This window comes from Pteronotus mesoamericanus, unplaced genomic scaffold (genome assembly GCF_021234165.1).
Source record: "Pteronotus mesoamericanus isolate MK-2021 breed Mesoamerican mustached bat unplaced genomic scaffold, CSHL_Meso_final contig_20, whole genome shotgun sequence".
In the NCBI taxonomy this organism is placed as follows: Eukaryota; Metazoa; Chordata; class Mammalia; order Chiroptera; family Mormoopidae; genus Pteronotus; species Pteronotus mesoamericanus.
The window spans coordinates 100782645-100806245 of NW_026555085.1; the positions used below are offsets into that span (position 1 = coordinate 100782645).

At 50.4% G+C, this 23601-nt stretch overlaps 1 pseudogene; it reads right to left on the minus strand.

Moving 5' to 3' along the window:
• Positions 1-2137: 2137 nt before the first annotated feature.
• LOC129066955 (protein farnesyltransferase/geranylgeranyltransferase type-1 subunit alpha-like) lies at positions 2138-22194 on the minus strand (annotated as a pseudogene).
• Positions 22195-23601: the final 1407 nt, after the last annotated feature.

Genomic DNA, 23601 nt, shown 5'->3' on the forward strand with positions numbered 1-23601 from the left:
AACCAAGTGACCCACACCAGTCAGGGCTGAATCTTGATTTTCTTACTCAACATGATCAAATCAACTGGTTTAGCTCTATTCATCCTCTTTAATGCTTATATAATAGTTCAATATATCCCATAAGTTGTTCGACCATTTCCCTGATAATAATCATTCCTTTTGTTTATATTTTTGCTACTATAGATATCCTTACACATGTGGAAATGAAGCCAATATTTTTATTTCTGAGATTTGATTTCTAGAAGCATAATTTCTGGGTCAAAGAATACACACACACACACACACACACACACACATATATGTATATCCAGAATATATGATTTGTTTTAAAGAAAATATGATGAAAACAGGATAATCAAGAGGCATTCAAGAGACAACTGAAAGAATTTACACACAACAGACAAATGATTGGGTATGTCAGAAATAAAGTCCAGGGCAAAGCTACGTGTTTCCTAGTTCTTTCTGCTTAGAAGCATTTGGAAAAGTATTTTTCTCTTTATTCTTAGAGTTCTATATTTTTACCAGGAAATTCCTGGACATATGCTTTTTCTCATCAAATTGGCCTAGAATATGCTTAACTCTTTTTAAGGGGAAGTTTCAAGAGAATGAGAAACAAGCCACAGACAGGAAGAAAATATTTGGAAAACACGTATCTGATAACGGACTGTTACCCAAAATATACGAAGCACTCTTTACACTTAACACTAAGAGAAGGAACAACCTGATTTTAATATGAGCCAAAGATCAGAAGAAACACCTCACCAGAGAAGATATGAGGATGGCAAACACGCAAATGCACAGATGCTCCACCTCATATGTCATCAGGGAAATGCAGCTTAAAGCAATGATGGGACATGACTCCACAGCCACTGGCATGGCTGCCATCCAGAACACAGGCAGCACCAGAGGCTGGGGAGGATGTGGAGAACCAGAACGCTCACGCATTGCCGGTGGGAATGCAAGATGGTGCAGCCACTGTGCAAGATTTCTCACAAAACTAAACACACTCTAACATACAATCTAGCAATTGCACTCCTTAATATTTACCCAAAGGAACTGAAAATGTGTCTCCATATAAAAACCTGCGCCCAGACGTTTATAGCAGCTGTGTTCCTAATTGCCAAAACTCGAAAGCAACCGAGATGCCCCTCAGTAGATGGACACATAAACTGTGGTCCGTCCAGACAATGAGAGATTATGCAGCTCTGAAAAGAAATGAACCCTGGAGCCAAGAAAAGACATGGGAGGACATTAAAGGCATAGTACCAAGTGAAAAAGAGCCGGTCAGAACAGGCCACATTCCATATGATTGCAACGATACGATATCACATCCTGAAAAACTAAGGAGACAGTGACAATGTGGTGACCAGGAGTCAGAGGGGAAGGGCAAACGGGCAGAGTGCAGAGGACGCGCAGGGCAGCGCAACTCCTCCGTCCAAACCCGCAGCATGGACGGCAGCGAGGCCCAGCGCAAACTATGAACTTGGGTTGGTAACGACCTATCAGTGTGGGCAGCATTGACTGAACCCCGTGCACTGCTCTGGCGCCACGTTGATAGTGGGAGGTGATGCATGGGGCGGGAGGGGGGCGGGGGAGTGGGTTTATGGGAACTGTGTGTCTGCTCAATTTTGCTGTGAACCTAAAATTACTCTAAAAATATAGTTATTTTTCAAGGATACGCCTATCATTGTATTACAAACCCATGTTTTTGGCATCGGTGGTTGGTTACCGTGACAGCAAGACATCGTGCACGGGGCAGAGCTGCTCCAATGTAACAGCTGTGTTCCCTGCTCCCGCAAGTGTAAGTCACCTCACATACAAGTGACCGGCACTCACTAATGCCGTTAGGGAAGAGCTGAGGCTAAGGGACTAGAGTAAATGTTGATAAGACTAGAAAGTTCCCTTAAGGAACTTTGTTTCTTCTACCTCCCCCTAACTTCCTTTGCTTTCAAAGAATCAAATTACATAGAGCTCATCTGAATAGCAGCAGCAGGCGAGGCGCATCACACTTAGTTCCTGGTAAAGAGCAACAGGCGGGCAATGCCCGTCTTACACCGCACGCACACGGGATGATCACTCTAGCTTTAAACTTCTGCATTAGAATCTCTTGAAGAAATAAAAGCATTCCATCAAGTTTTCAACAGCGTGCCTCTGTTGGTGGGTCATCTTCTGTGCTGCATTTCAAGGGATCTTGCAATGTATCTCCCATATTCCTTTTTTATAGTGCCCTTTCTTTTAGCTAAGATTTCACATAACTCGAATGTTTTATTAAGAATGTCCTCCTTGCTGTCACATGGGTTTTCTGCATATCTTTGTAGAGATCCACAAGAAAGGCAATTAGGTAGGGAACTGTGACTTGGTTGTAAATCGAGTAATTGAACAGATTGGGATATTCGGAAAGACCAAGGCCTGACAAAACTCTTTTCAAATTGTTTCAGGCGCTTCCGTTATGGGGCAGCAATGTGACCGCCCCCAGGGTGTCCTGTACTTCTCTCCCCAGCACAGCACAATCCTTGGAGCCAGAGGCGTGAGAAATTATGCAGTATCTCTGGTTCAGACCGAGTTTTTTTTTCATGTTCTCATTAAGAAGTTGGTCCACATCCTGCAGCTCAGTATCCCGAAGTTTCAATTCCTGAATAACCCACTGCACTTTTGTCAGTAATGCTGCCAGGCATGATAATTCTCCACATCCTGATTAAGAATATCAACAATAAGCTCAAGCTCCTGAGGTGGATCTTTAGCCATTCCACTAACGCTCGTCAATGATGCCGAACTTGATAGTTTTGGGGATGCCCTTCAACTACTGCAGTGAAGTTCATTTGCTCATGGAGGTCCCTTTGAGGTGACTTTAAGAGAACTCTCTGAAAGTGCCACACTGCATCATTTGCTTCATTGAAGCCAACAGCATCACTGGATAGTTTTAAAGCTCATTCACTTCTTCCAGAATGGCCCAGAAGTAATCATAAACAGCTCCACATTTTTACTGCAAATGATCTAGACCATGGCATTGAGGCCATCTCTCTGTGCACTGGGTCTAGGTCAACGCAGGGTGCTCTGTCACTGTGCAGGATGCAGGTGGGTGAGTCAGGCTCCGGAGCCCGTCGTCCATTGGGAGGCCACCACTCCTCCAGCCTCGGCTGCCATCACTTCTTCCTGCTGCTGCTGGGGCAGAGAGGGGTGCAGCTGGGGCAGCGGCGGCTCCAGCCTTCGGGATTTGCACCCCTATGTTGTCTCCCTGACCCACAGCGGTCACCATCCTAACTTTTTTAGAAAGGAAAAGAGTCTCTGCCATCTTCAACAGCTGATACCCAAGGTCATTCGAGGAGCCAACATCCAATGAGCAGAAAGGAGAAAAGACCAAGGCTCTTGCATGAAAGGTTTTCCTGGGTCAGTCCTGGAAATTATCCACATCGATTCCACTGCCTAGAGCTCCAGCATGTGGTCTTATCTAGCTGCAAGGGAGGCTGGGAAATTCAGTCTAACTTCATACCCAAGAAGAAAAGGAATCAAGTTTAATGAACATCTGGCACATCTTCCCAGAAAACCCTATTCATGAAGTCATTGTGCATGTAACCCACTAAGACTCTACATTGCCAAACTAGATTAATTATCCAGACCTCCAAAATTAACAAATGATTACTCACACTTGGGCTTTTAATGGAACACATATGTTTTAGAAGTTTCCTCACTGTTGTCAATTTCAAGACAAGTCTTGCATCTAATGAAAATCCTGAATTGTAAATGTTTTCAACAAGTAGGGCATTATTTATGGAACTTATTAGTAGAAGCTTGATCATATACTATGGACCTCTGGTATGCTGCATCACTATTAAAAGAAGGAAAATTAAACCAAATGTAGCAAGGGTCAAAGCAGTCGACTTTCCTGAGGGAGTGCACTGGGATACTCCTGGGCGGTTGACGCCAGACCAAAGGCATAGGCTCATGTCGTGGCCAGCAGGTCAGCAGACTTGCTGTCTCCTGACCCCAGATACATAAGGAGAGCATTTCAGGGCCCTTTTCTGGTAGCTCAGCCAAGAGGTCCATATTCAGAGGCTTCAGAGAGGCACCCCTCTGACCATCTTTTCAAGGGGGACCAGGAAGCTATCCTCGTCCATCACTCTCAACTCTAAACTACACATGTAGGTTTTATCTCCAAAATAGCTCTCAAGTCCACCCGCTTCTTCCCACCTCTCCCCCTGTCGTCATAATTCAAGCCACCAGCTTCTCATCTCTCACCTGGGCCGTGTGCTGGCCTTCTAAATAGACCCTTACACTCATTCGTCCCATCCATTCTGTCCCCTGGTCAAAACACGCATCGATTCCCCATTGCTCTTAGAAAGCAAAACCCCAAACATGGCCAAGCAGCACCTACGTGGCTTCCTCCCACACTGCAGCCCCACACCCTCCACAGCCCACCCCACTGTGCCTCAGCCACACTGTCCCTTCTCCTGTCCCATGTGCTCACTGCATGCGTGCCCCTGCCTTTGCCCGGCCTGCTTCTCCTCGATCCTCCCTCCTGATCTCAGCATAAACCTCTTTTCCCGGCAGGACCTTCCTAAGGTCCTTGAGCAGGTTACACCCCCTCGCACACCCTCACCACCCAGTGCATGTCTCCTTGGCCGCCACTGAGACAGAAACAAAAAGCAATGAAAGAGGGAACGGCAACGTACCTAACACCTAAGTGAATGCACTCACTTTGCATGAATGTTCAAAATCACTGAGCTTTCTTGTAACTGTGCAAACCAGAAGCAATACGGGAGGATTCTGTTACTTGAAATAACAGAGAAAAGAATGCACACGCGTTCAACAAGAGAGATTTTTTTTCTGATAGACAATCTACAAGGATGCTTCTGGCTATGGATTTTATAAGCGCTCAAAGCAAATGAAATCTCATTTCATTTGGTTAGACTTGCCCGTATTGCACACCTGTTATTGACTATAAACTCCACCTAACACAGATATTACACTAACTCATGTAGGAATAATAAGCCTTACAGAGATCTAAGAAATTCAAAGTAAAGCTCTGAGTCAACACTATATAATGTAGGGCAGTGTCAACATTACAGGCCCTGTGGCCAGAAAGATCTGGGGTTGTTATGAATATTAAATACATCTAAAAATGTTACCAGAGAGCCTAGAATACAGTCGGCTTTTGATAAGTGACTATTTTTAAATCATGGTGCACTTGCATTTGACCTTGGCATGCTGTGATACCAGTTACAGCCCAACACCCCACTATCCGTCTAACAATCCAGGGAGGGAGGGCACACTAGACCCCCACTGCCTGGTCACAAGCCTCGGCACCACCATCTACCAGCCATGTGTCCTCAGGCATGTCCCTTAATCTCTCTGGGCCCCACTGTCCTTAGAGCTAAGATGGTGACAATAATGGTACCCACCACACAAGATTGTTGCGATGGTTAAATGAGTGAACATATGCAAAGCACTGAAGGTCATGCCTGGCACATCTTATGGGTCCCTCAAATATCGTCATCACCTCAGAACAACCTTCGGGTCAATGACAGACCACATATACTGACAGAGGTCCCCTAAGATTATAATAGGCTGAAAAATCTCTATCTCCTAGTGACATCGGGCTGTTGGAACACCATAGCACGACACACCTCTTGCACGTTAGGGGCGACGCTGGTGTAAGCAACTCTCCTGCCCTGCCAGTCACACTATAGTGCAGCACATGCAATCATGCAAGTGCTTGATACACACAAGTGTACACACAAGTACAGTATGTAATACTTGATAATGACAATAAACCACTATGGTACCGGTTGATGTATTTACTGTGCTATACTTTTATCATTATTTTAGTATGTGCTCTTTCTACTGAAATTTTTTTGCAAGTTTGCTGTAAAATAGAAGCGCTCTTACGCTGGCAGCAGACGGCTACATCTCGCGTCTACCAAGTCCCTTGAGTGCATCATTTTCTCTTGCAATTTAATGCCATGTCGTTTTGTACAGTAACGTGCCACACAGGCTTGTAGCCCAGGAGCAACAGGTGATACCACGCAGCCCGGGTGAGTGGTAGGCTCTTCCATCCAGGTGTGTCCAAGTATACATATGATCTCATAACAACAAAAGCACCTAAGAACACATTTCTCAGATAGTATCCCCACCGTTGTTGGGTGGGGCATGAATGTATTAAAAACTATTACGGTTCTTTCCCAACAGAAGAGAAACTAGGCCAACAGATAAAATATATGTCCAAAATTCTGTATATGTTGGAAGCTCTTTCCCGAGGGAAAAAGAGCCAGGAATTGAGGTAGAAGCTTAAATAATATTTGTTTTCAATGGAGTTTTTAGTTTTAGGCCAAATAAAATGTCCGTATTCCAAATGCTGAGAGTTCGACTTCTGGAGCTGAAATTATTCCCATATTTGAATAATTCATGAGACAAAGTTGGAACCCATGTGAAGACACAGAACAGTTTTTAGTCATTAATTAACTGAGACTTAATGTGGCCAAATGGAAATGGACTTCATTTTTTTTCCCCAAATATTCTTCCTGCCACAATTTCATCTAGAAACCGGCCCGTCGGAGAGCACTCGTGTGGTTTGTGGTTCATCACCAAGAATTAATTGGGCACCTTCGCGAGAGCAGACCGACCCCACTCTGGAGGCTGCTGGAAAGCCATACGACAGCACCCCCGGTGGTCCCCCATTGGTCTCCTGCTGCAAGGACACCCCTTCTTCCAGCCTCCGACAGCCCTCCAACCTCTTGTCTCCCTTCGGAACCGCCTCAGCCACCCCAGCCTCCGAGGCCGGCCAGCACTGGTTTGTGACCTTAACTCCTCCCTGCCGCCCCACCCTGGGCTCCCAAACTCGTCAGAATTACTCTACTCCAGGGTGGAGGCCGGTCCACCGCCCGGTCACCCTGCACCTGCGGGCCCCCCACGCCTCCCTCCGGGCTCCTGTTTCAAGCGGGGCATGTGTCCCCGCAGGGCGTGGGCCACTTCCCCCAAGAGTCCATCAAGAAGCAGGAAGAGGGCGCCAGGTGTCTCTTAAAGCTGCAAAGCCCATGCGGGGGCCTCGTTTTCTTCCAGGACGTGCAGCAGGCGTCCCAGGATGAGGGGTGACATGCAGGACGCCAGGAAAGCTTCGTTGGCTTTGGAGAAGGACCTGACCCCGGCCCTGGGGTCCTGCACACCCAGATTCCACCCGCACGGCCCCGCAGCCCCATGACTTCCTGGAGGGCGGCCTCCTGGGTGAGCAGGTGAAACGCATCAGGAAGATGGGCGACACCTGGCTCCCCTCCGCAGGCCGGCTGGGCCCCGGGCCGGGGCGGGGGGCTGTCTCTTCAGAAATTTCCCCCTCAAGCAGGACCAGGAGCCTGTGGGCCCAAAGGACTTTGGGACCCCTGTGCATCCCCTGGGGTCCGATTCCGGTCTGAGCCTCCTTGAAACCACTGGACACATGTTCCTCACCCTGGAGCCCTCTCCCATGCATCGGGCCAAATGGAAACAGTAAAGCTTTTTGCAGCAATAAAAAAAGAAAGAAAGAAAAAAGCAATAGTGTTCAACAAGTCTGTTAATCTTTCTGACTCTCTGGTTCTCTTTCTATATGATTGAAACAATGGCTCCTGCCTCGCAATGTAATAGATGTAATGAGAACCCACGTGGATGAGACTCTCTAGCACAGCGCCTGGCCGGCGCGCACACCTGAGGCCGACGCTCCCCTCTCCTCCCTGGCCAGACAGGACACAGCCTTCGCCAGTAAGTGAGCCTCGAGGGGACCCACCATCTAAACCCAACGGGAGGCCGCAGCCCGGGGCAAGGGCTCAGGGCCACAGGGCATGACTGGGCTCCGACACCGCACGTCCTGAGGACAGCAGGCAGCCTCTCGGGTGCGTCTGTGGGATCTATTAAGGCCCAAGGTGACAGAGGTGTGTTTCTGAGCACCAGGAGCAAGTCAGCCGAGACTCATTCCCAGAGAGAATGCAGAACCCGCTAGAAAGAACCTGGGGTCCAGCAGCAGCACACAAAGTCCTGGGAGCAGGGTTCCCGGGGACCCCCCTCCGTGGCCCAGCAAGGGCTCACCTGCAGCGTCCACACGACCAATGAAGGCTGAGACGGGTCATTCTTGTGCAAACGTGAGTCACCCTTGAAGAGTCCAAGAAGTAGTTGGGGACACTTTGAAAGAAGCTTGAATTACAACAAGTTCACTGGGTCTGAAAAATACGGTTGCGGGTGTGAAATGATGCTCGTACTCTCACTCCTCTGGTTCCTGTCTCCAGGGGCTTCTGGGACGCTAGCTAACCCACCTGCCCCTTTACTAGGGCCTTCTGGAGGCAGACCTTTCTTACGCAGAGCGGTGACCCTCTGGGAAGTCAAGGCACCGTTGCATTTTGGTGAGAAGGACCCTTTTACTCTATCAAACCATAGCAGAGGCGGCCTCCAGTTGCAGGAACGTTAGCACGACATGACACAAGAGATAACGGCATCGCAAGCCGAGTGCACGTTCCACCTCCGACAGAAGAAGGAACTGCTGCACAGTCAGGCGGAGGCGGCGGAGGGCCCGGCTGCCCCCCCGCTCGTGGCCCCAACGAGCTCTGACCGTCCTCTTCGCTGCAGGGGCCACCGGGACCCCGCGCCCCCAGCCTGGCTGGCCGCGTCCTGTTGCTCTGTGACAAAAAAGGAAAAGTCTGCCGGTTGAAAGACGATGGACAAAATCAGATCCTTTTCATGCATCCCAGGGACTCACTGTGCAAAGCCCACAATGAAAACGTCAAAATCAGCTTTGTCATAGTTCACGTAGCTTTAAGGGTTTTCCCATTGTCGCACCTTCCCTTTTCTTTGGACCGGTGGTCCCCCACCTGTGCAAAGGGGCTGGTTTTGTGGAAGACAATGTTTCCATGGACAGAGGGGGGCGGGGTGGGGGTGAGGACAGGAGGCTGAGCTCAGGCGGTAACGCCCACAAAGCGCCACCCGCTGGCCCTGTGGCTCCCCTCCCGCTGTGCGACCTGGTTCCTAACAAACACGGTCCAATACCGGACCGCAGCCCGGGGCTCAGGGACCCCTGCTTTGGTCTATGAGGACAAAAGGCCAAATACGATATTTGAACAAGAAGTTCTTTAAAAAAAAAAAAGTATCAATCTTTTTGAGCTACTTCTGCTATATTTGTCCATTATTGGTGTATTACTTAATTTTTAGACCATTTCATATCTTCCAAGAGAAATATTGCTGATATTTATTCACCACACCTGAGAGACCAAGAATTTCTCTCTTTGTTGTCGGTTGTCCAGAGAGGGGAACCAGAGGCCCAGGAGCTTCCTGGAAGCGGGGATGAAGCTTCAATAACAATGGACAAGTGCTGACTTCGCAAGTCAGGGGTCATCCGACCCAATTCCCGGAGCCGCACCTGCACATGCGCCGCACGCCCCATGGGGGCCCGTTCCTCTGTGGAAGGCCTTGGGGGCCAAGGGCCCTGGGGCGCCGTTCACCCATGAGGACCGCAGCTCTGGTTTTCCACAGCAGGGATACGACAAACCTGCCATGTGCTACTTTACCATTTTGTTGCGAAGAGCCCTGACTGACCTTAAACATACGTAAAATATACACATGGGTGACCAAATGCATTATATTTCTGAATTGACCAAATATTTCTAAATAAAGCCACACTCAAAATTCTCAGGGGTTAGGACTTTAATGTATCTTGCTGGGGGACACAGTTCCGCCCATTGCGGGGGCACGGAGACAGAGACGGGGTGGGGAGGGGCTCCTGCAGCATGCAGCCAGGTGAGTGGCAGCCGGGACAGCTTGGAGAATGCAGACGAAAAAGAAGGGACCTTTGGGTTACATTTTGAAACTCTGCCCGCAAGACGTGTGGGGCTGAGGGCAAGAGAGCTGCCGAGAGCACGCCGGGGGGCCCCCCCACCCCGGGGACAGCAGTGCCATTTGCCGAAATGGGAATGTTAAGAGAAGAATGAGGCTTGGAGGAAGAATGGGCAGCTGTGTTTGGCGCATGTGCCCCCTGAGCTGCCTTCTGGACGAGCACGCAGAACTGTCGAGGACGCCCTTGGGTCTACAGGTCTGTGTCTCTGGGGGGCCGTCAAGGCTGAATGTGCAAATTTGGAAGCCGGTCACACAAGGATCTTCGTTTGCACGTGAGCTTCATCATGCATAGGGCAATTGGGACTAAGGATGAAGGAATCATTTGAAATAAATGATAAAGGCTATTTTAATCGCCTCGTATGTTCCCGAAGCGTTGTTACGTGAGGCTTCACAGCTGAACAGGGAATGTTGGGAGGCCACCGGCCAATGGCTAGTTTACATGGGAAATCCGCGGAAGCGGGTGCACGGGGTACTGCTGGCTTTGTCGCTCAAGGACTTCCACACCCCTGAATTTGGTAATCAGTCAAGGACAGGTAAATCTTGTCTGACATAGAAACTTTTTCCATATTTTGAACAGTTGTTCTCGTATCCAAAGGAAGCCGACAATAAAGAGTCTGCTCCGTTTTTGGGTGTTTGAGTGCTGACACTTGGAGGCCCCTCCCCCCCTCTTCTCCCCCTTCCCCCCGCCCCCCGCCATCTGGGAGACCTGATAAGGAAGCCAGGCGCACCGACCGCTGCCCTGGTGGGAGAGTCAGTCCACACAAGTCTCTTCCTGCACGGAACCTCGCACCAGCCGCGCCCTGGACTGTAATAAGCCCCGCCCAGACATTTGCAGACTGCCCAGGAGGCCTGCTGCTCTCCCCCAAAGTTTCTTGACGAGTGTAATAAAGTTCTCACACACCCTCTTGATGTGGGTGTAGCATTATCAGTCTTGACGTCCAGTTTGAATTTTGGTCGGGGGAGTCCATCCCACTTCTTCAAAATGGCTAAAATCAAACCCAGGAATCCATCACAAAGTATTGATTAGCACTACAGTGGGGAAAAAATGGGACGCAGTTTGGAGGCTGATGAAACAATGTCCCGTGACACGGTTGGGTCCAGGATCGGGGAGCCCTGCCGTCCAGGGGTCATGCCGAGGAAGCCCGGCCCCCTCCCCCAAGGGAGACCCGCAGAGGAGCGGTTTCCCACAGGGCCCCAGCGCGACAAGGGCGGAGGGCCGGCAGGTAGCGGGCCGCGTTCCTCGGACAACTCCTCTCCACATAAGTCCATTCTAAATACGCAAGAGAAATGTTAGTAAATTCTAGAAATTACCTCACGGGTATGGAGGGCAGAAGATGAATAGCAGAGGGCAAAGAGACGGAGAAAGGATTATGGAGTTGAGCCAGAGTGGGAGGCACAGAATAACACCCTTGCATGTGGCAAAGTATGACGCGTGGGTTTGTTACCTGGAGCAAGCACACTGCTCTGTGGTTTGAGTCGCATTTCCTGTAGGTCACTTCCTGTTTTCAGGTTCAGCCTTCTCAGAGTCGGCGACCTTCAAACATGGGCCAGATTTTGACTGCAGACCACCGCCCTGTGCGTGTTGGGAGGAAACGCGCCCCAGATTATAGGAGGGCTCAGCCAGGCGGGGGACGGCGGCGGGCAGGGGATGGAGGCACTTGGGTCTGGTGTAAGTCTCCGTGAAGACTTGAGAAAGCACACCCTCCGTGCTGGTGCAGAAAAAGAGGGCAGCTAGAGGACCTTTGGTGGCACAGTAGAAAGGACGGGAGAGCAGGCCTGCAGCCCCAGGCCCGTGACCAGCCTCGGGAAACTCACAGAGCATCTTGCTTCCTTGATTTCTCCTCTAGGAAAGAATGAGGCTCGCGCGGCTGATCTCTAAGATCTGAGGTCACTACAGATCCATAACTCACAGTCTCTAAATCAAAGAACCGAGCTTAAAAATTAGACAGGGGGCGGGCAGGGAGCACGGCCAGACTTAGAGCTAGCTCCCTTCCAGCCTGGCTTTTTTCCCTTAACCTGTGAATTCATGTCAATGAGATTCCAGTGCCAGGCTCTCTAAGGCCCCCGGTAGATCCTGGGAGACCAGCGGCCTGCGGTGTCCGGGGCTGCGGTCCATGGAGCCCGAGTCCAGGCTCGGCCCCCCGCCCCTTGTGAAACCACACCCGTCACGAGGCCCCCAGGAATTCACTCCATCTTGCGGCTCCTGTGGACATTAGACAGGATTTCTCCATGGGACCTGCCAAAGATACAAAGCTGCTTCCTGTCGTTTCAAGCTACTGGTTTATGGAAGAAAAGGGAGACCGAACAGGAGAAACTCAGTGAGGTCGGCCGAGCAAGCTGCCGGCCATAGCCACCGGCCTGGGCCGGGCTCCACCCACAAGCGTAGACCAGGAAAAGGCTGGTTTCCTCTCCGTTTTTAAGGCAAGAGAGAAGCTGCTGAGAACCAAGGTGTAAAGCTAAGAATGCTTTGAAGAATATGTATTTTAATGTTTTTTACATTATGCTGTTGGCTAGGGAGCCACCTGGAACATCTGTTTCTAGCTAGGAAACTGTTCATGGAAAACACTCCACCCCCGCCACCCTCGGCCCTCAGCCCGCCCTCAGGCCACCCCCTCATCTCTAGGACCACGTGAAAACCAAGACAGAGGGGCCTGTCCTGGGGCGAAGACGAACTGAGCTTGGTTCTATGAACTAAATGTAAGGCTCCGCACATTACCATTAATTCACGTCGGAGCTGCCTTCAATATTCCAGGAAATGAAAGCAGGCGAAGCTCTGCCTCCTGAACATACGGTTTCTCTACTCTGTGCCAAACAGCACACGCCCGGAACACGAGCCATGGTCTGCCCCGAGTCACGGCTGCATCGCTCTGGAATTAGCTGCTCGCTTCTTCCCTGCAAATGCAGAGCTCCTCCCCCAAGCGGGTAAACCCTGTCGCCCCCACCTGGTCCGTGAAGGCCTCCGTCCACACGGCATAGGACGACAGGCATGGAAGCTGCAGGACAGACATCCTGCCAGGCTGAGAGGCAGCGCTTTTTCTTCCAACTGCAGGATTAGTATTTCCCTCGCACTATTTACGTAATTCTATGAGACAATCAAATACAGAAAGCACATTCAGTGTTTGGGAGTCCAGAAGAGCCGGGGATGTGCCTTGGGTGTAAGAGGCGCCCACGGTGAGCAGGCCACCCCGGATGAAAAGTTCCCAGCTGCACCGCAGTCAAAAGAACAAGCCCGTGGTTTACAGATGGATGACAGCGTCAGCCCCGCCAACAAACACCCGCGCTGCCCCATGAGCCCAGGCGCTGCCGGGTCGCCGTGTCGGCCGCCCTCCCCAGGACCAACGCGAGAGAGGAGGCAGAATCTAGTGAGGGAAGGAGGGGAGGAGAAAGGGACCGAGGTCCCCCTGAAAACAATGATTAGCAACAACAGACAGTACTGAGGGATCTACAGATACCTTCTCCAGGTGCCTCCGCTGGCCCACCCTTCTGGGTCCTCCCCAGCCGTTCACCGGCTGCAGTGACAAAAGGCTCTGCGGGCCACCACGCCAGACCCTCCGCCTGTCCCCGCAGCTCACGCTCCACCTCCCTCACCACTCCCACCCACCCTCGACTGCTACCTGTGTGACGCACTCGGAACTGCGCTCCTTGGTCCCCCCACCCGGCCCCTGGCGCAGGGCCCTGGAAGCCCCTGCAAATGCGGCCTGCATGAGGGGCCTCCATAAAACCCCAGCAGCACAGGGACAGGGGGCTCCCAGGTCGGGGAGCACAGCCACACTAGAAGGTGGCGCACTGCAGCTCCACAGGGACAGAAGCTCCTGTGCATGGGGCCCTCCCAGACCTCACCTCTTGTGCCCCTTCGCCCGGCTGTCCCCCTGCGTCCTTTACTGTGCCCTTCAGCGAACCGGTGAATGTGCCATTCTAAGGTCTGGGAGCCACTGCAGCGAATGCATCGAACCTGAGGTGGGAGCCCGGGAACTCCCGATCTGCAGCCAAATCGGGCAGAAGGTGGCGGTGACCTGGGGACCCACTACCTGTGGTTGGCATCTCAAGTGGGCGCCAGTCTCATGGGACTGAGGCCTAACCTGTGGGACCCGGTGCTGTCTCCATGTAGACAGTGTCAGAACTGGGTTCAACTCTGCAGGACACCCAGCTGGTGTCGCAGAGAATTGCTTGGTGTGGAGGAAAAAGCGCCACAGATTTGGTCACCAGAAGTGTTAGGAGTGACGTGTGCTGCACGTGGTAAAGGAGACCCCCCAGGAGGGACATACCAGGTGGAAAAGCCGAGTTTTCCCACGCGCTGCCTTCCTAGAATGGACTTCCTCTTGGCATGGGCCCCAGGCTTCACTGTCCCCGCTCACGCCAGGTAAAGGGCAGCGGGGCCCCCTGCCCCCGGCCCTGACAGGAGGCCTTCGCGAGGCCTTCCTGCGGCCCCGCTGCCAGCCCGCACCGCACGGGGCAGCGCAGCGGTGGCAGACAGGGAGCCCCAGGCCCGTCTGGGCGTAAGAGGCACATACCGCACCTCGTTTACAGCCTTCACTTCCAAAGCTTTGAAAATCAGGGGATTTTTACATTGACTATTAATTCCCACCCTACCTTGAAAAACCAGAAGCCATGGCAATGCTGGACCGGCCTTTTTTATTGGCATCTCCTCTAAGTGAGCACTGTGTCCAAGCGGCCAGTGTCTGCTTGCTGGCTTCGCTCAGGTTACGGGCCTGCTTGGTCCCCAGGAGCACTTGAAGTCACTCCCTCGGCCATGGTGGAAACGTGTGCGGGGCGAATATGGGCAGGCACGTTTCTTCCACGTTGCGGGTGTCACACACACAGTGCCCGGGTGCAAGGATCCTGTTTAAAGAAGCAAGGGCATAAAACATTTGTCCTAAACTCTAAACTGTAATGGCAAAACTCACGACTGTGCATTGAGAAGTACCGCCCAAGCCTCGTCCTTCAGCCCCTCCTGCGCCTCGGCTCTCAGGACCACACCTCAGCCTCCTGTCCATTCTTCGGCATCTCTCTTCTTAAAACGTTTGTTTTAAAACACAGACATGGACACACAAGTTTTTGGCCACGACATTGTCCTTCTCTGCTTTTAAACCAAAACAGCACAGAAAGTGCATCACAAGGATATTTTGAACCATTGAAAAAAATGACTATTTTCACACATGTTTTCAGTTATATTGCAATGAATTAAAGCTAAGGAGACCCAGCTTGGCACACTGGACAACTGGCCTGGTGGCCATCCCCACGGCTTTAGTCACGTGGTACAAACCGGCCCTCCAAACAGAGCCTTCTGAGGTCAGCTTCCAAACATCACGTGGCCCAGCCTGACCTTCTGCAGAAAGAGGAAACGTGTGTTCTCTCCCCCTCGAACCCCCACGCCAGCAGCTGCCTCTGTCTCCGGCGCTGCACCGCAGAAGCCTCAGCCTGCCTTCTTCCGTCCCCCAGGTGTCAGTCCCCGTTTGAAACAGAAAGGCCAGCGAGGGTAACACATTGCTTTTCTCCATGTGTCAGCTTAGAAGACGGTTTGCTTTTCACACCACCTATGTTGACGGAGGGTCTTTCCTGAGTCAAAAATGGCACGGCGTTATTTTATGGCTAAGCATGGTATTTTTCAGTGTATTATGGGCAGGAGAGTTCCAGGGGCCAACACTAAACTCGAGAGATACTTGACTAACGCAGCAGGAGTCAAATTCGTGCGCACCAGGGAGATTCTGAGGGGGCCCTCCTGTCAGTGAACGGCTTCCCAGCCACCCTGTGAGCGGCCGGCAGTTCCTCGGAGGTGCTGCTGGGCTGCTTCTGGGAGAAACACCAAAAGTGGGGGCTCAGCTCCCAGCCCAGGCCTCAAATAGGGCAGCCATGTTAAACCTGTTTTAATATTAGCCAATTAACCCTGACCCGTGTGGCCTAGTGAGTTGGGTGTCGTCCCGCGAAGTGAAAGGTCGCCGGTTCGATTCTTGGTCAGGGCATGTGCCCAGGTTGCAGGTTTGTCCCTGGTCAGGGCATGTACAGGAGGCAACCGATCGAAGTTTCTCTCTTGCATCGATGTTTCTCTCCTTCTCTTTCTCTCTCCCTCTGTTTCCCCCTCTCTAAAAATAAATAAATAAAATGTATTAAAAAAAATATTATCCTACTCAGAGTCATGTCTTATTTAAAGGAAAATCTGATGGGTAAAAAGGTTGAAAGCCACTGCTTAACGATAGATGACATTTGGGTAACCGAAATACCACCACCAAAAAGCAGATTTTTTAAATAAGAAGCACACGGGACCTGAGGTAACTATCTCTCACTATCCACCGCTGTTTGTTCCTGAATTTAGTGATAGGAACCCAGATAGACACACAGGCTGCTCCTAGTGAGCGACTGCTACTTGGTCCACAATGGCATATTCACAGTGAATCTTCAAAAGATCATATAACTTTAAGCATTCCACATTTTAATCACTAAACTTCAATCATGAAACTTGGGAGGGATTGATTACTGACATCCAGAAAAAATATATAACTGAAGACTACACATCTGACACACGTTCAAGTCACATCTAATATTCAAACCCCCCTCAAATCATCATTCTAATAAAGAAACTATTGACAAAGTTCACACACATTTGGATTTCGGCTCATGTATGTAGCCCAAGCCTGAAAACACAAAAACACTTGTTACCCCTGAGTTGAGAGATTGACGTACCTGTTGTAAATGTGCATCCCCCTGCAAGCTGACCCTGCAAGCACCTTAGGTAATTGGACTAAGCAAAATGCTTGGCTCAGGGTCCAAAAGGGACGGGACATCTCAGAGCCATGGGACCCCACAAGAAGCCCTATAAGCATGTTTCTCAAGTCTAAAACTAGAACACACGATGGAACAAGTTCAACTATGCTTTGGGGAGCATTTATACTGAATATTTAAGGTCAGAACTGTCTTGGAACATTCTGATTGTACACTTGCCAAAAGCCCTCAGTCCCCAGGGGAGGTGTGGAAAGCTGGTGGGGGGGGCGGGGGAACAAAGATGGAAGGAGGGGCCGGGGGCTGGGCGGGCACATGCTGAGCTGCCCAACTCAGTGAGCTTCCCATGGGTGGAGGGGCTGTGAAATGAGCCCAAGGGGTCACCGGATTGGTGTTGCCTAAGTTGGGAGGACGCCCTGGCCCGCTCAGGGACACAGACAGAACGGGGGCTTGCAGCCAGCTCTGAAAACCATTCCACAGCTCAGGACATGCTATGCTGTTTTTCTTTGGAAACACAGTCAACATCTCACGTTGTTTTCCTTTTTGCAAAACGTACAGGTTTCTTCTGAACATTTCCAATCTGACCCGACACCACTTAATTCTGTAAATGTTTTTGGATCCGTGTCAGCAGATATTCTCCACGAACCAAGAAGCAGCAATAACTTGCTCATGCGGTGGGTTGAGAAGGGAAGCTGATATGTAAGAGCACACGGTCAATTGAGGCCCAGGGGGTGTTCATCGCCAGGGAGACCGTGGAAGGGAGGCAACGACTGTGGGCAAAGGCAAGCCCCACGTGAACCCTTCTCCAGAAGCCCAGCCGATCACCAGTTTCGACTTGTGTCTATTGTTGTGCGTGTTCTCATTATCATAGAAAACACGTGAGAATTGTGAGCTCTCTTAAGACAGAGCTGAGAATCAGTGCTATCATCTTCTTGATCAATTAACCTTTCCTTGCTCCCCACCCCCCAAAGAAAAGAGAAGTGCGGGAAGATCACATCCCTGACCCCTGGTAAGCACCCCCTCTCTGACCTGAGCTTCTCCCCTGGGAGCAGACTCCAGCACCCGGCACCCGCTCCTGGGAATGCAGCGTGGCTGTCCGCATTCAACCAGAGAATAGTGCTGCGCACTTTCTGAAGTCATTACAGAGACCATCTAATTGCGACGTTCAGGGAACTAAGTTTCTTGGTGAAAGTCCAAGGGAGAAAAGATATCAAACTGCAAAAATTCTCTGTTTCCTTTATTCTCCCTCTTGATGAACTCACTTGTTTTCTCCTTTTGTCTTTCAGTCAATGTTCATTTGTTGAACCGCCAGGCTCCCGGTGGGAAAGCCGGAGGCCTCAGACTCCAGCACGGAGGTGGGAGCCGACACATCATTTCCAGACATTCATACTTGACCCAAAAGACCTGTCAAGATGCCTAATGGCCCCATAAGTCATAAGTACGAAGCCATGAATCCTTCTTTCCTGGATCCGGAAAGTGAATTTCGTCAAGGAAGCCCCTCCTGTATGATCATTAAGTCCCTTCTCCAGTTCAGCCGAATGCTGGGCTCACAGGCAAGCGGCTGAGTCTCAGGGGCTCGAAGTGACTGAGCAAAGAAGTTGAAAATTGGTAGGAGGGCAAGAGGGGCCACTTCTCAAGGGCCCTGCCCTCCGGCACAGACATGAGGTCACGCAGGGGACGCAGGTGAGTGCTCTGAGTGGTCAAAGGGAAAACAAGCAGAGGGAAAAAATGAAATCAAAGAAGCCGAAGTATTACCATGTTATTTAATCACAGCAGTCTTAGGGGAAAATCAAGAAAATCAAAACCTCAATTTCCTGGTTTTGTTAAATGAAGTGTTTCCATAGCTAATGTTGCATTTGCTCTCTTCATTTTCTTTTTTTCCTGCTGATATTTTAGTTCTCTAGATCACTTTAATGATGCCAGACCATGCTCGGCACCCAAATGAGCACATGTTTTGAATGCCTGAAAGGGTTAAGTATTAGCTCACACCTTCGTAAATATTAGCCCCTAATTTTACAATAGGAAAGGCGGAGAGAAGCAGGCCTGAGAGCAGTATATTGGAAGCTGCCTGAGTTTCAGACCAAAATACCAGGCTAAGGAGGATGAGGTGACGGATAGCTGGGTAAGGAACAGCACTTGGTCACTGTGTCCTCCCTGCGTCACCCCAGACAGTGGCAAGAAGCCACCGTGCTCCTTGGCCGGGGCGGGGGCGGGGGGTGCAGGGGAGGGCCGCTGCCCAGGCAGGACTAGAGAGTCTCATCTGCCAGAGAATCTTTTGTTGGGGACATCGTTTCAGTGCAAAAACACAGACAGACAGGGATTGTTTATCCTTACAAAAGAAAAATACGAGGTAGAGATGGAGACTTTGCAAATGAAAGCCAGATTTCTGCCTCTTCTCTCAAGAGCTGTTAAAAGGTATGATCTCGATGTGATATGTTAGTGAACACTTGACCGTCAGGATCACTTCCGCTCTGTGACAGTAGTTCCAGGCCTGCGAGCCCGTGACCCCAGCGGGGCTGCGGAGCTCTCGCCTGCGGGCCAAAAATCCCCACGTCCACAGACTGAAAAACAACAAGCATGTAAAACGATAGAGGTGCCGGTTTTCCAAGTGTTTGTAAATGCTTTATAAAAAATAGAATATAACTTTATAGAAGCATCACTAAGTTCATGTCAATTTTATATTTTTCAATAATTTGACATAAAAAATATATAACGACCATAAAACAGATTAACTGGAAATGTAATTTTTCTTTATTTTCTTTCAATCAACCCAATTCCAGTCCTGAGTTCCCATCCCTCTGGACAGGCAGGAAATCCAAGCTGTCCTTCTCAGGGCTCCCTACTCGACCCGGGGCACTGGTATTACGCCATCAGTTCTCATCAGTTTTCCCCGGTGATTTTGTCATGGGCGGAAATCTTCAGTGAGTCTGGGTATCGGGGCTTGGGACCCGGTCTCCCAGGGCGCAGCCCACACCTTCCGTGGGCTGGCCGCTAGAAGGGCCAGGACCACGGGGCCCCCTCCGCCAGGCTTCCCACGGGGGGAAGTAAAATAGATGAGGGGACAAACTCAATATTCCTATCAGTTAGCACACTATTGTTTTGTATCAACAAAGGCCTAATTAAGAGACAGGAACCATGTAATAACTTTAGCAGGGAAACATTAATATAAAGAATTATTAACTATAACAAAGGATTAACTATACAGGGATTAAGAAACTTCAAAGAGTACCCAGGAGAGGAAGGATAACCCCCAATCAAAGAACAAACTTGGAAAGGAGAACACCCCCCGACACGTCCCCCCCCCCAAGATCTCACTGGAAGAGGCGTGGCTGAACCACCAGTCGCTGGAGAAAGTCCCTGGGCTGCCCCAGCCGGAGCTGGGCTGCAGGGGCCGGGCACAGGGCGGAAGGCAGGGGAACACGGGCTGAAGCCGGCAACCGGGATGCCTCCCACTGCCGTGACGGTGGACCATGCTGGGGGCCGGGCACCGCGGCTGGGGTTGGCGAGCAGGGTGCGCGGTGGGTCTAGCGCTGATACGCAAAGACAGAAGTGGCACAGTTTAGAGAGAACAGTCACACACATAAAGAGCCCTAAACGTGTTTCATGCTCACGATGTTTGGGAACTTGTGATCAACATTACATAATAGTCCATTTTTTTCCATCCTGTTCTACATTTTGGATGCCAGGGCTCTATCTCTGGCGGATGTCTCCCGTATGGACCGCAGTTCCTACCTTCCCGGCAAGACCCAGAACAGAGGCCCCGCTCCCGCCCCCAGGGCCCAGCCTTGCTCCCTGCTGCCCAGAAAGCCCACACACACAATAACTCTCCAACTCTCCTCTTCTGCAAAGTCTACTTGAGGATCAAAAGGCAAAGGCTACAAAAACTCCTCTGTATAGCCTCATTAAATTTTCAGGGAAGTTTTTATTAAACTCATTTTTGGTAGAGTTGCTTATGTAACCATAACTTTCCTAAGCAGCTCACACGTGGGAATATATGCTTCCCTGACAGGGAATAAAATTGGCTTATGTCGAACCACTCAGCTACCTACAGAGGACACACGTCATAATTACATATTGTACGCCTCCCTGCCCAAACACATCAAGTTAGTTCTCACAGAAACATCGTAAATTTTGGCACATTTTACCATTTCAGTAAAAGTCTCCTCTGAACTACAAAATGCTGATGAATTTCACTGAGAGAAATAAATGTCCTAAATAAAGAGAAAAAATTATTATTTGCAAACAACACAACTCTATATCATGAAAAGCAAAAATTCAGATGGAAAAAAGAGAATGATGGTTTTCAATAAAGTGATCAGAAGTGATAAAAATATTTATATTATTTTACAATATACCAGCAAAATATTACAAATATTTTGTAATATTTGTCTCTGCTGCCCATATATATATGGGCATATACATGTAATGCAAAAAAGATATTCCCTTATAAAACTAACAATATCACGTACTTACGAATAAAGAATTTCTATGCCGTTCTGAAGAACAACTGGTGTCCGGGGAACACAAAGACCCTCTTGTAGGATGGTAGCACTTGGCTCAGTACCTGACACATAGTAGGCTCTCAAAAATATTTACTGACATGATTGGACTTGAAAACCAAACACATTTTGGCAAACTGACTTGCTTTATCCAATCACGTTTGAAGATAAGCACAGCTACATGTCAAGTCTGCCGAGCTTCCTCCCCAAGGCTCCATGCTCGACGGTTTTGTCACCGACTAGCTCATGACGTGACTGGAGCGGCACCTCTGTATCACATTCAGGGTGGTGTCTCTGGTGCAGCGTCCCGACAAAACCCAGGAACAGCAGGGCAGTTAGCAGCGCGGAGCTCTGTGAGGAGGGAAGGCTGGAATCTTTGCGAACTTGGCAAGGAGACCGTTTAATACTAGTTGGTGAGCATTACGGAGGCCAACCAAAAGAAAGCGCGTCTCATCAGCAACCTTGTACGGGCGCGCGCGCGCACACACACACACACACACACACACACACACAGCAGAATGAGAGGCCGGGGTGCTTACCACCCAGAAAAACGCACATCTAGACACAGAGGGTAGCGGCAAGATGGTTAAAAAGAGGCAGAACCATAGATTCCTCAGAGCCTTGTCCACCTGTGGATACAAATGAGGTCACATCGACTGTAAGAATTCAAACCTGTACTATTCTGGCCCACACTTGCCAATTTGAGACCTCTGGTCCTCCCCTCTGCCCCATACCCACCCCCCGCAACAGGGACCCCTGCTCACCCCTCCAGCTCTCCCCTTCCTGCCCTGTGCCCTGCTCCAGCTACGTGCGGCACCCTCGTGGCACCCAAGCTGCTCTGAGGCAAAATGAGGCAGGAGCCTCCTCACCCCCTTGAGCTGTGCGTGGGCAAGGTCAGGAGAGAGGGTCCATGGTTCTCCATGCCTTACAGGGGGCACGAGTAACAGGACATTCAACTGGAGAGACAGGTCACAGCACGCACATGGAACCCCAAAGCACCGCTCCCCTCCAGCGGCGGACACCTGCTGACCCGGACGGGCCCTAGTGCAGGCTTGGGCGAGAACGCTCGCCGCTCGCCGCTCGCCTCTCACCGCGGCCTCTCCCCTCACCGGTCGGCCAATATGCCCAGCTCTACCATGGCCGCAGTTCAAACGCCATCGCAGGAGGCTCCTCTTTGGTGGGAGCTCCAAGAAGGGACTGAAAGGACTGGCCTTCTTTCCCCCCGCCCCCGCACCCCACAATCATCAGCAGCACCCCTCTTCCATATCCTTTTATGAGTAAAACAAATATCATCTCAACCCAGTGTAAAGTACCATTCAAACGGGGCTGTAAGACGGGCCCCTGGCCGTCTGTCCTCCGAGCCGGGAAGCCCACCTAGGCCCACGCTGGATCAGATCCTGGCATCTCTGCCCGCCAGGATCCCCACCTTCACCCCCACTCCCGGGAGGCTCTGGGGGGGCCCGTCCAACTCAGGCCCTAGATTTGGGGGGGACACATCTCAGTCCCCGTAGATTCGAACTAGGGCCCCCAAGCACCTACAGCCTGATGCCCCGCCTCCATCCCCCCCCGCCCCCCCACCTCCGCACTGGATCCTCCCCGAAGGAACAGGAGGCAGGAAACTGCGGGGCCGACCCCTCGCTCCTCCTGCGCTGGCCAGCGCCACTGGCTCCGGGCTGCGTTCTAAGCTGAGGCGACAGTCATTGTCAAGGAGAGGGGTTGTTAGTTCTGGTTTGAGCAATTTGCAAAAGTCCAATAAAAAGCAAATCCCAAAGCATAATGTGTTTCAGATCTGAGTGTTAACAGCTGTGCACTTATTTCTTTGCAGAGTATAATTTATGATTCTAAGCCTTTTCTTTGTGTTTAGAAGAAACACGACCCTCACCTTCATGTCCTGGCCATGCCACCCAGCTGCCTATTCCAAATTTGGATCCAGTCTCTTATTTCTTTCTCTATATATTTACTTCTCTTTAAGGAGAGATCTATACAGAGCTTAATGTTTAAAACCACAAGTTGCTCAACTCTCAATCCTCCTCCAACATCTGTTTATGCTTTTGAACACATACATACATCTATTTTAATATGTTTTTGAAGAGCTCTCCCATCCCTGTCCAGGAAGAAACCCCACCCGCCAATTTTTTCTTTATTTCCTTCTTTCCTCCTTCCTCCTTTTCTCCCTCTCTTTCTCCCTCCCTCCTTTCCTTCTTTTTCATTTTTAATTTTTTTTTTTTTAGAATACTTCAAGGGAAACTAATCCTTTAATGTCTGTGTTAGAAGACTGAAGGGTAGCTGGGTATTTTATATTCATTTCTAGTCTCTGAGTCCTGAGTCATTGAGTTTCATTGCTTTTGTTAAGTCGGGCAAAGTTGCTCTGTCAAAACTAAACGTGTCGCTGTGACTTAGGATGCCCACCAACCGATGAACCAATAGAACCAACCCCACAAGCTGGACAAACCTACCCCAAACCCCTAAATCTAACCAAAAACCCCTCCAAAGAACGCAGGTCTCCATTTCAGATTAAAGACAGACAACCCTTTTTCCTATTTCC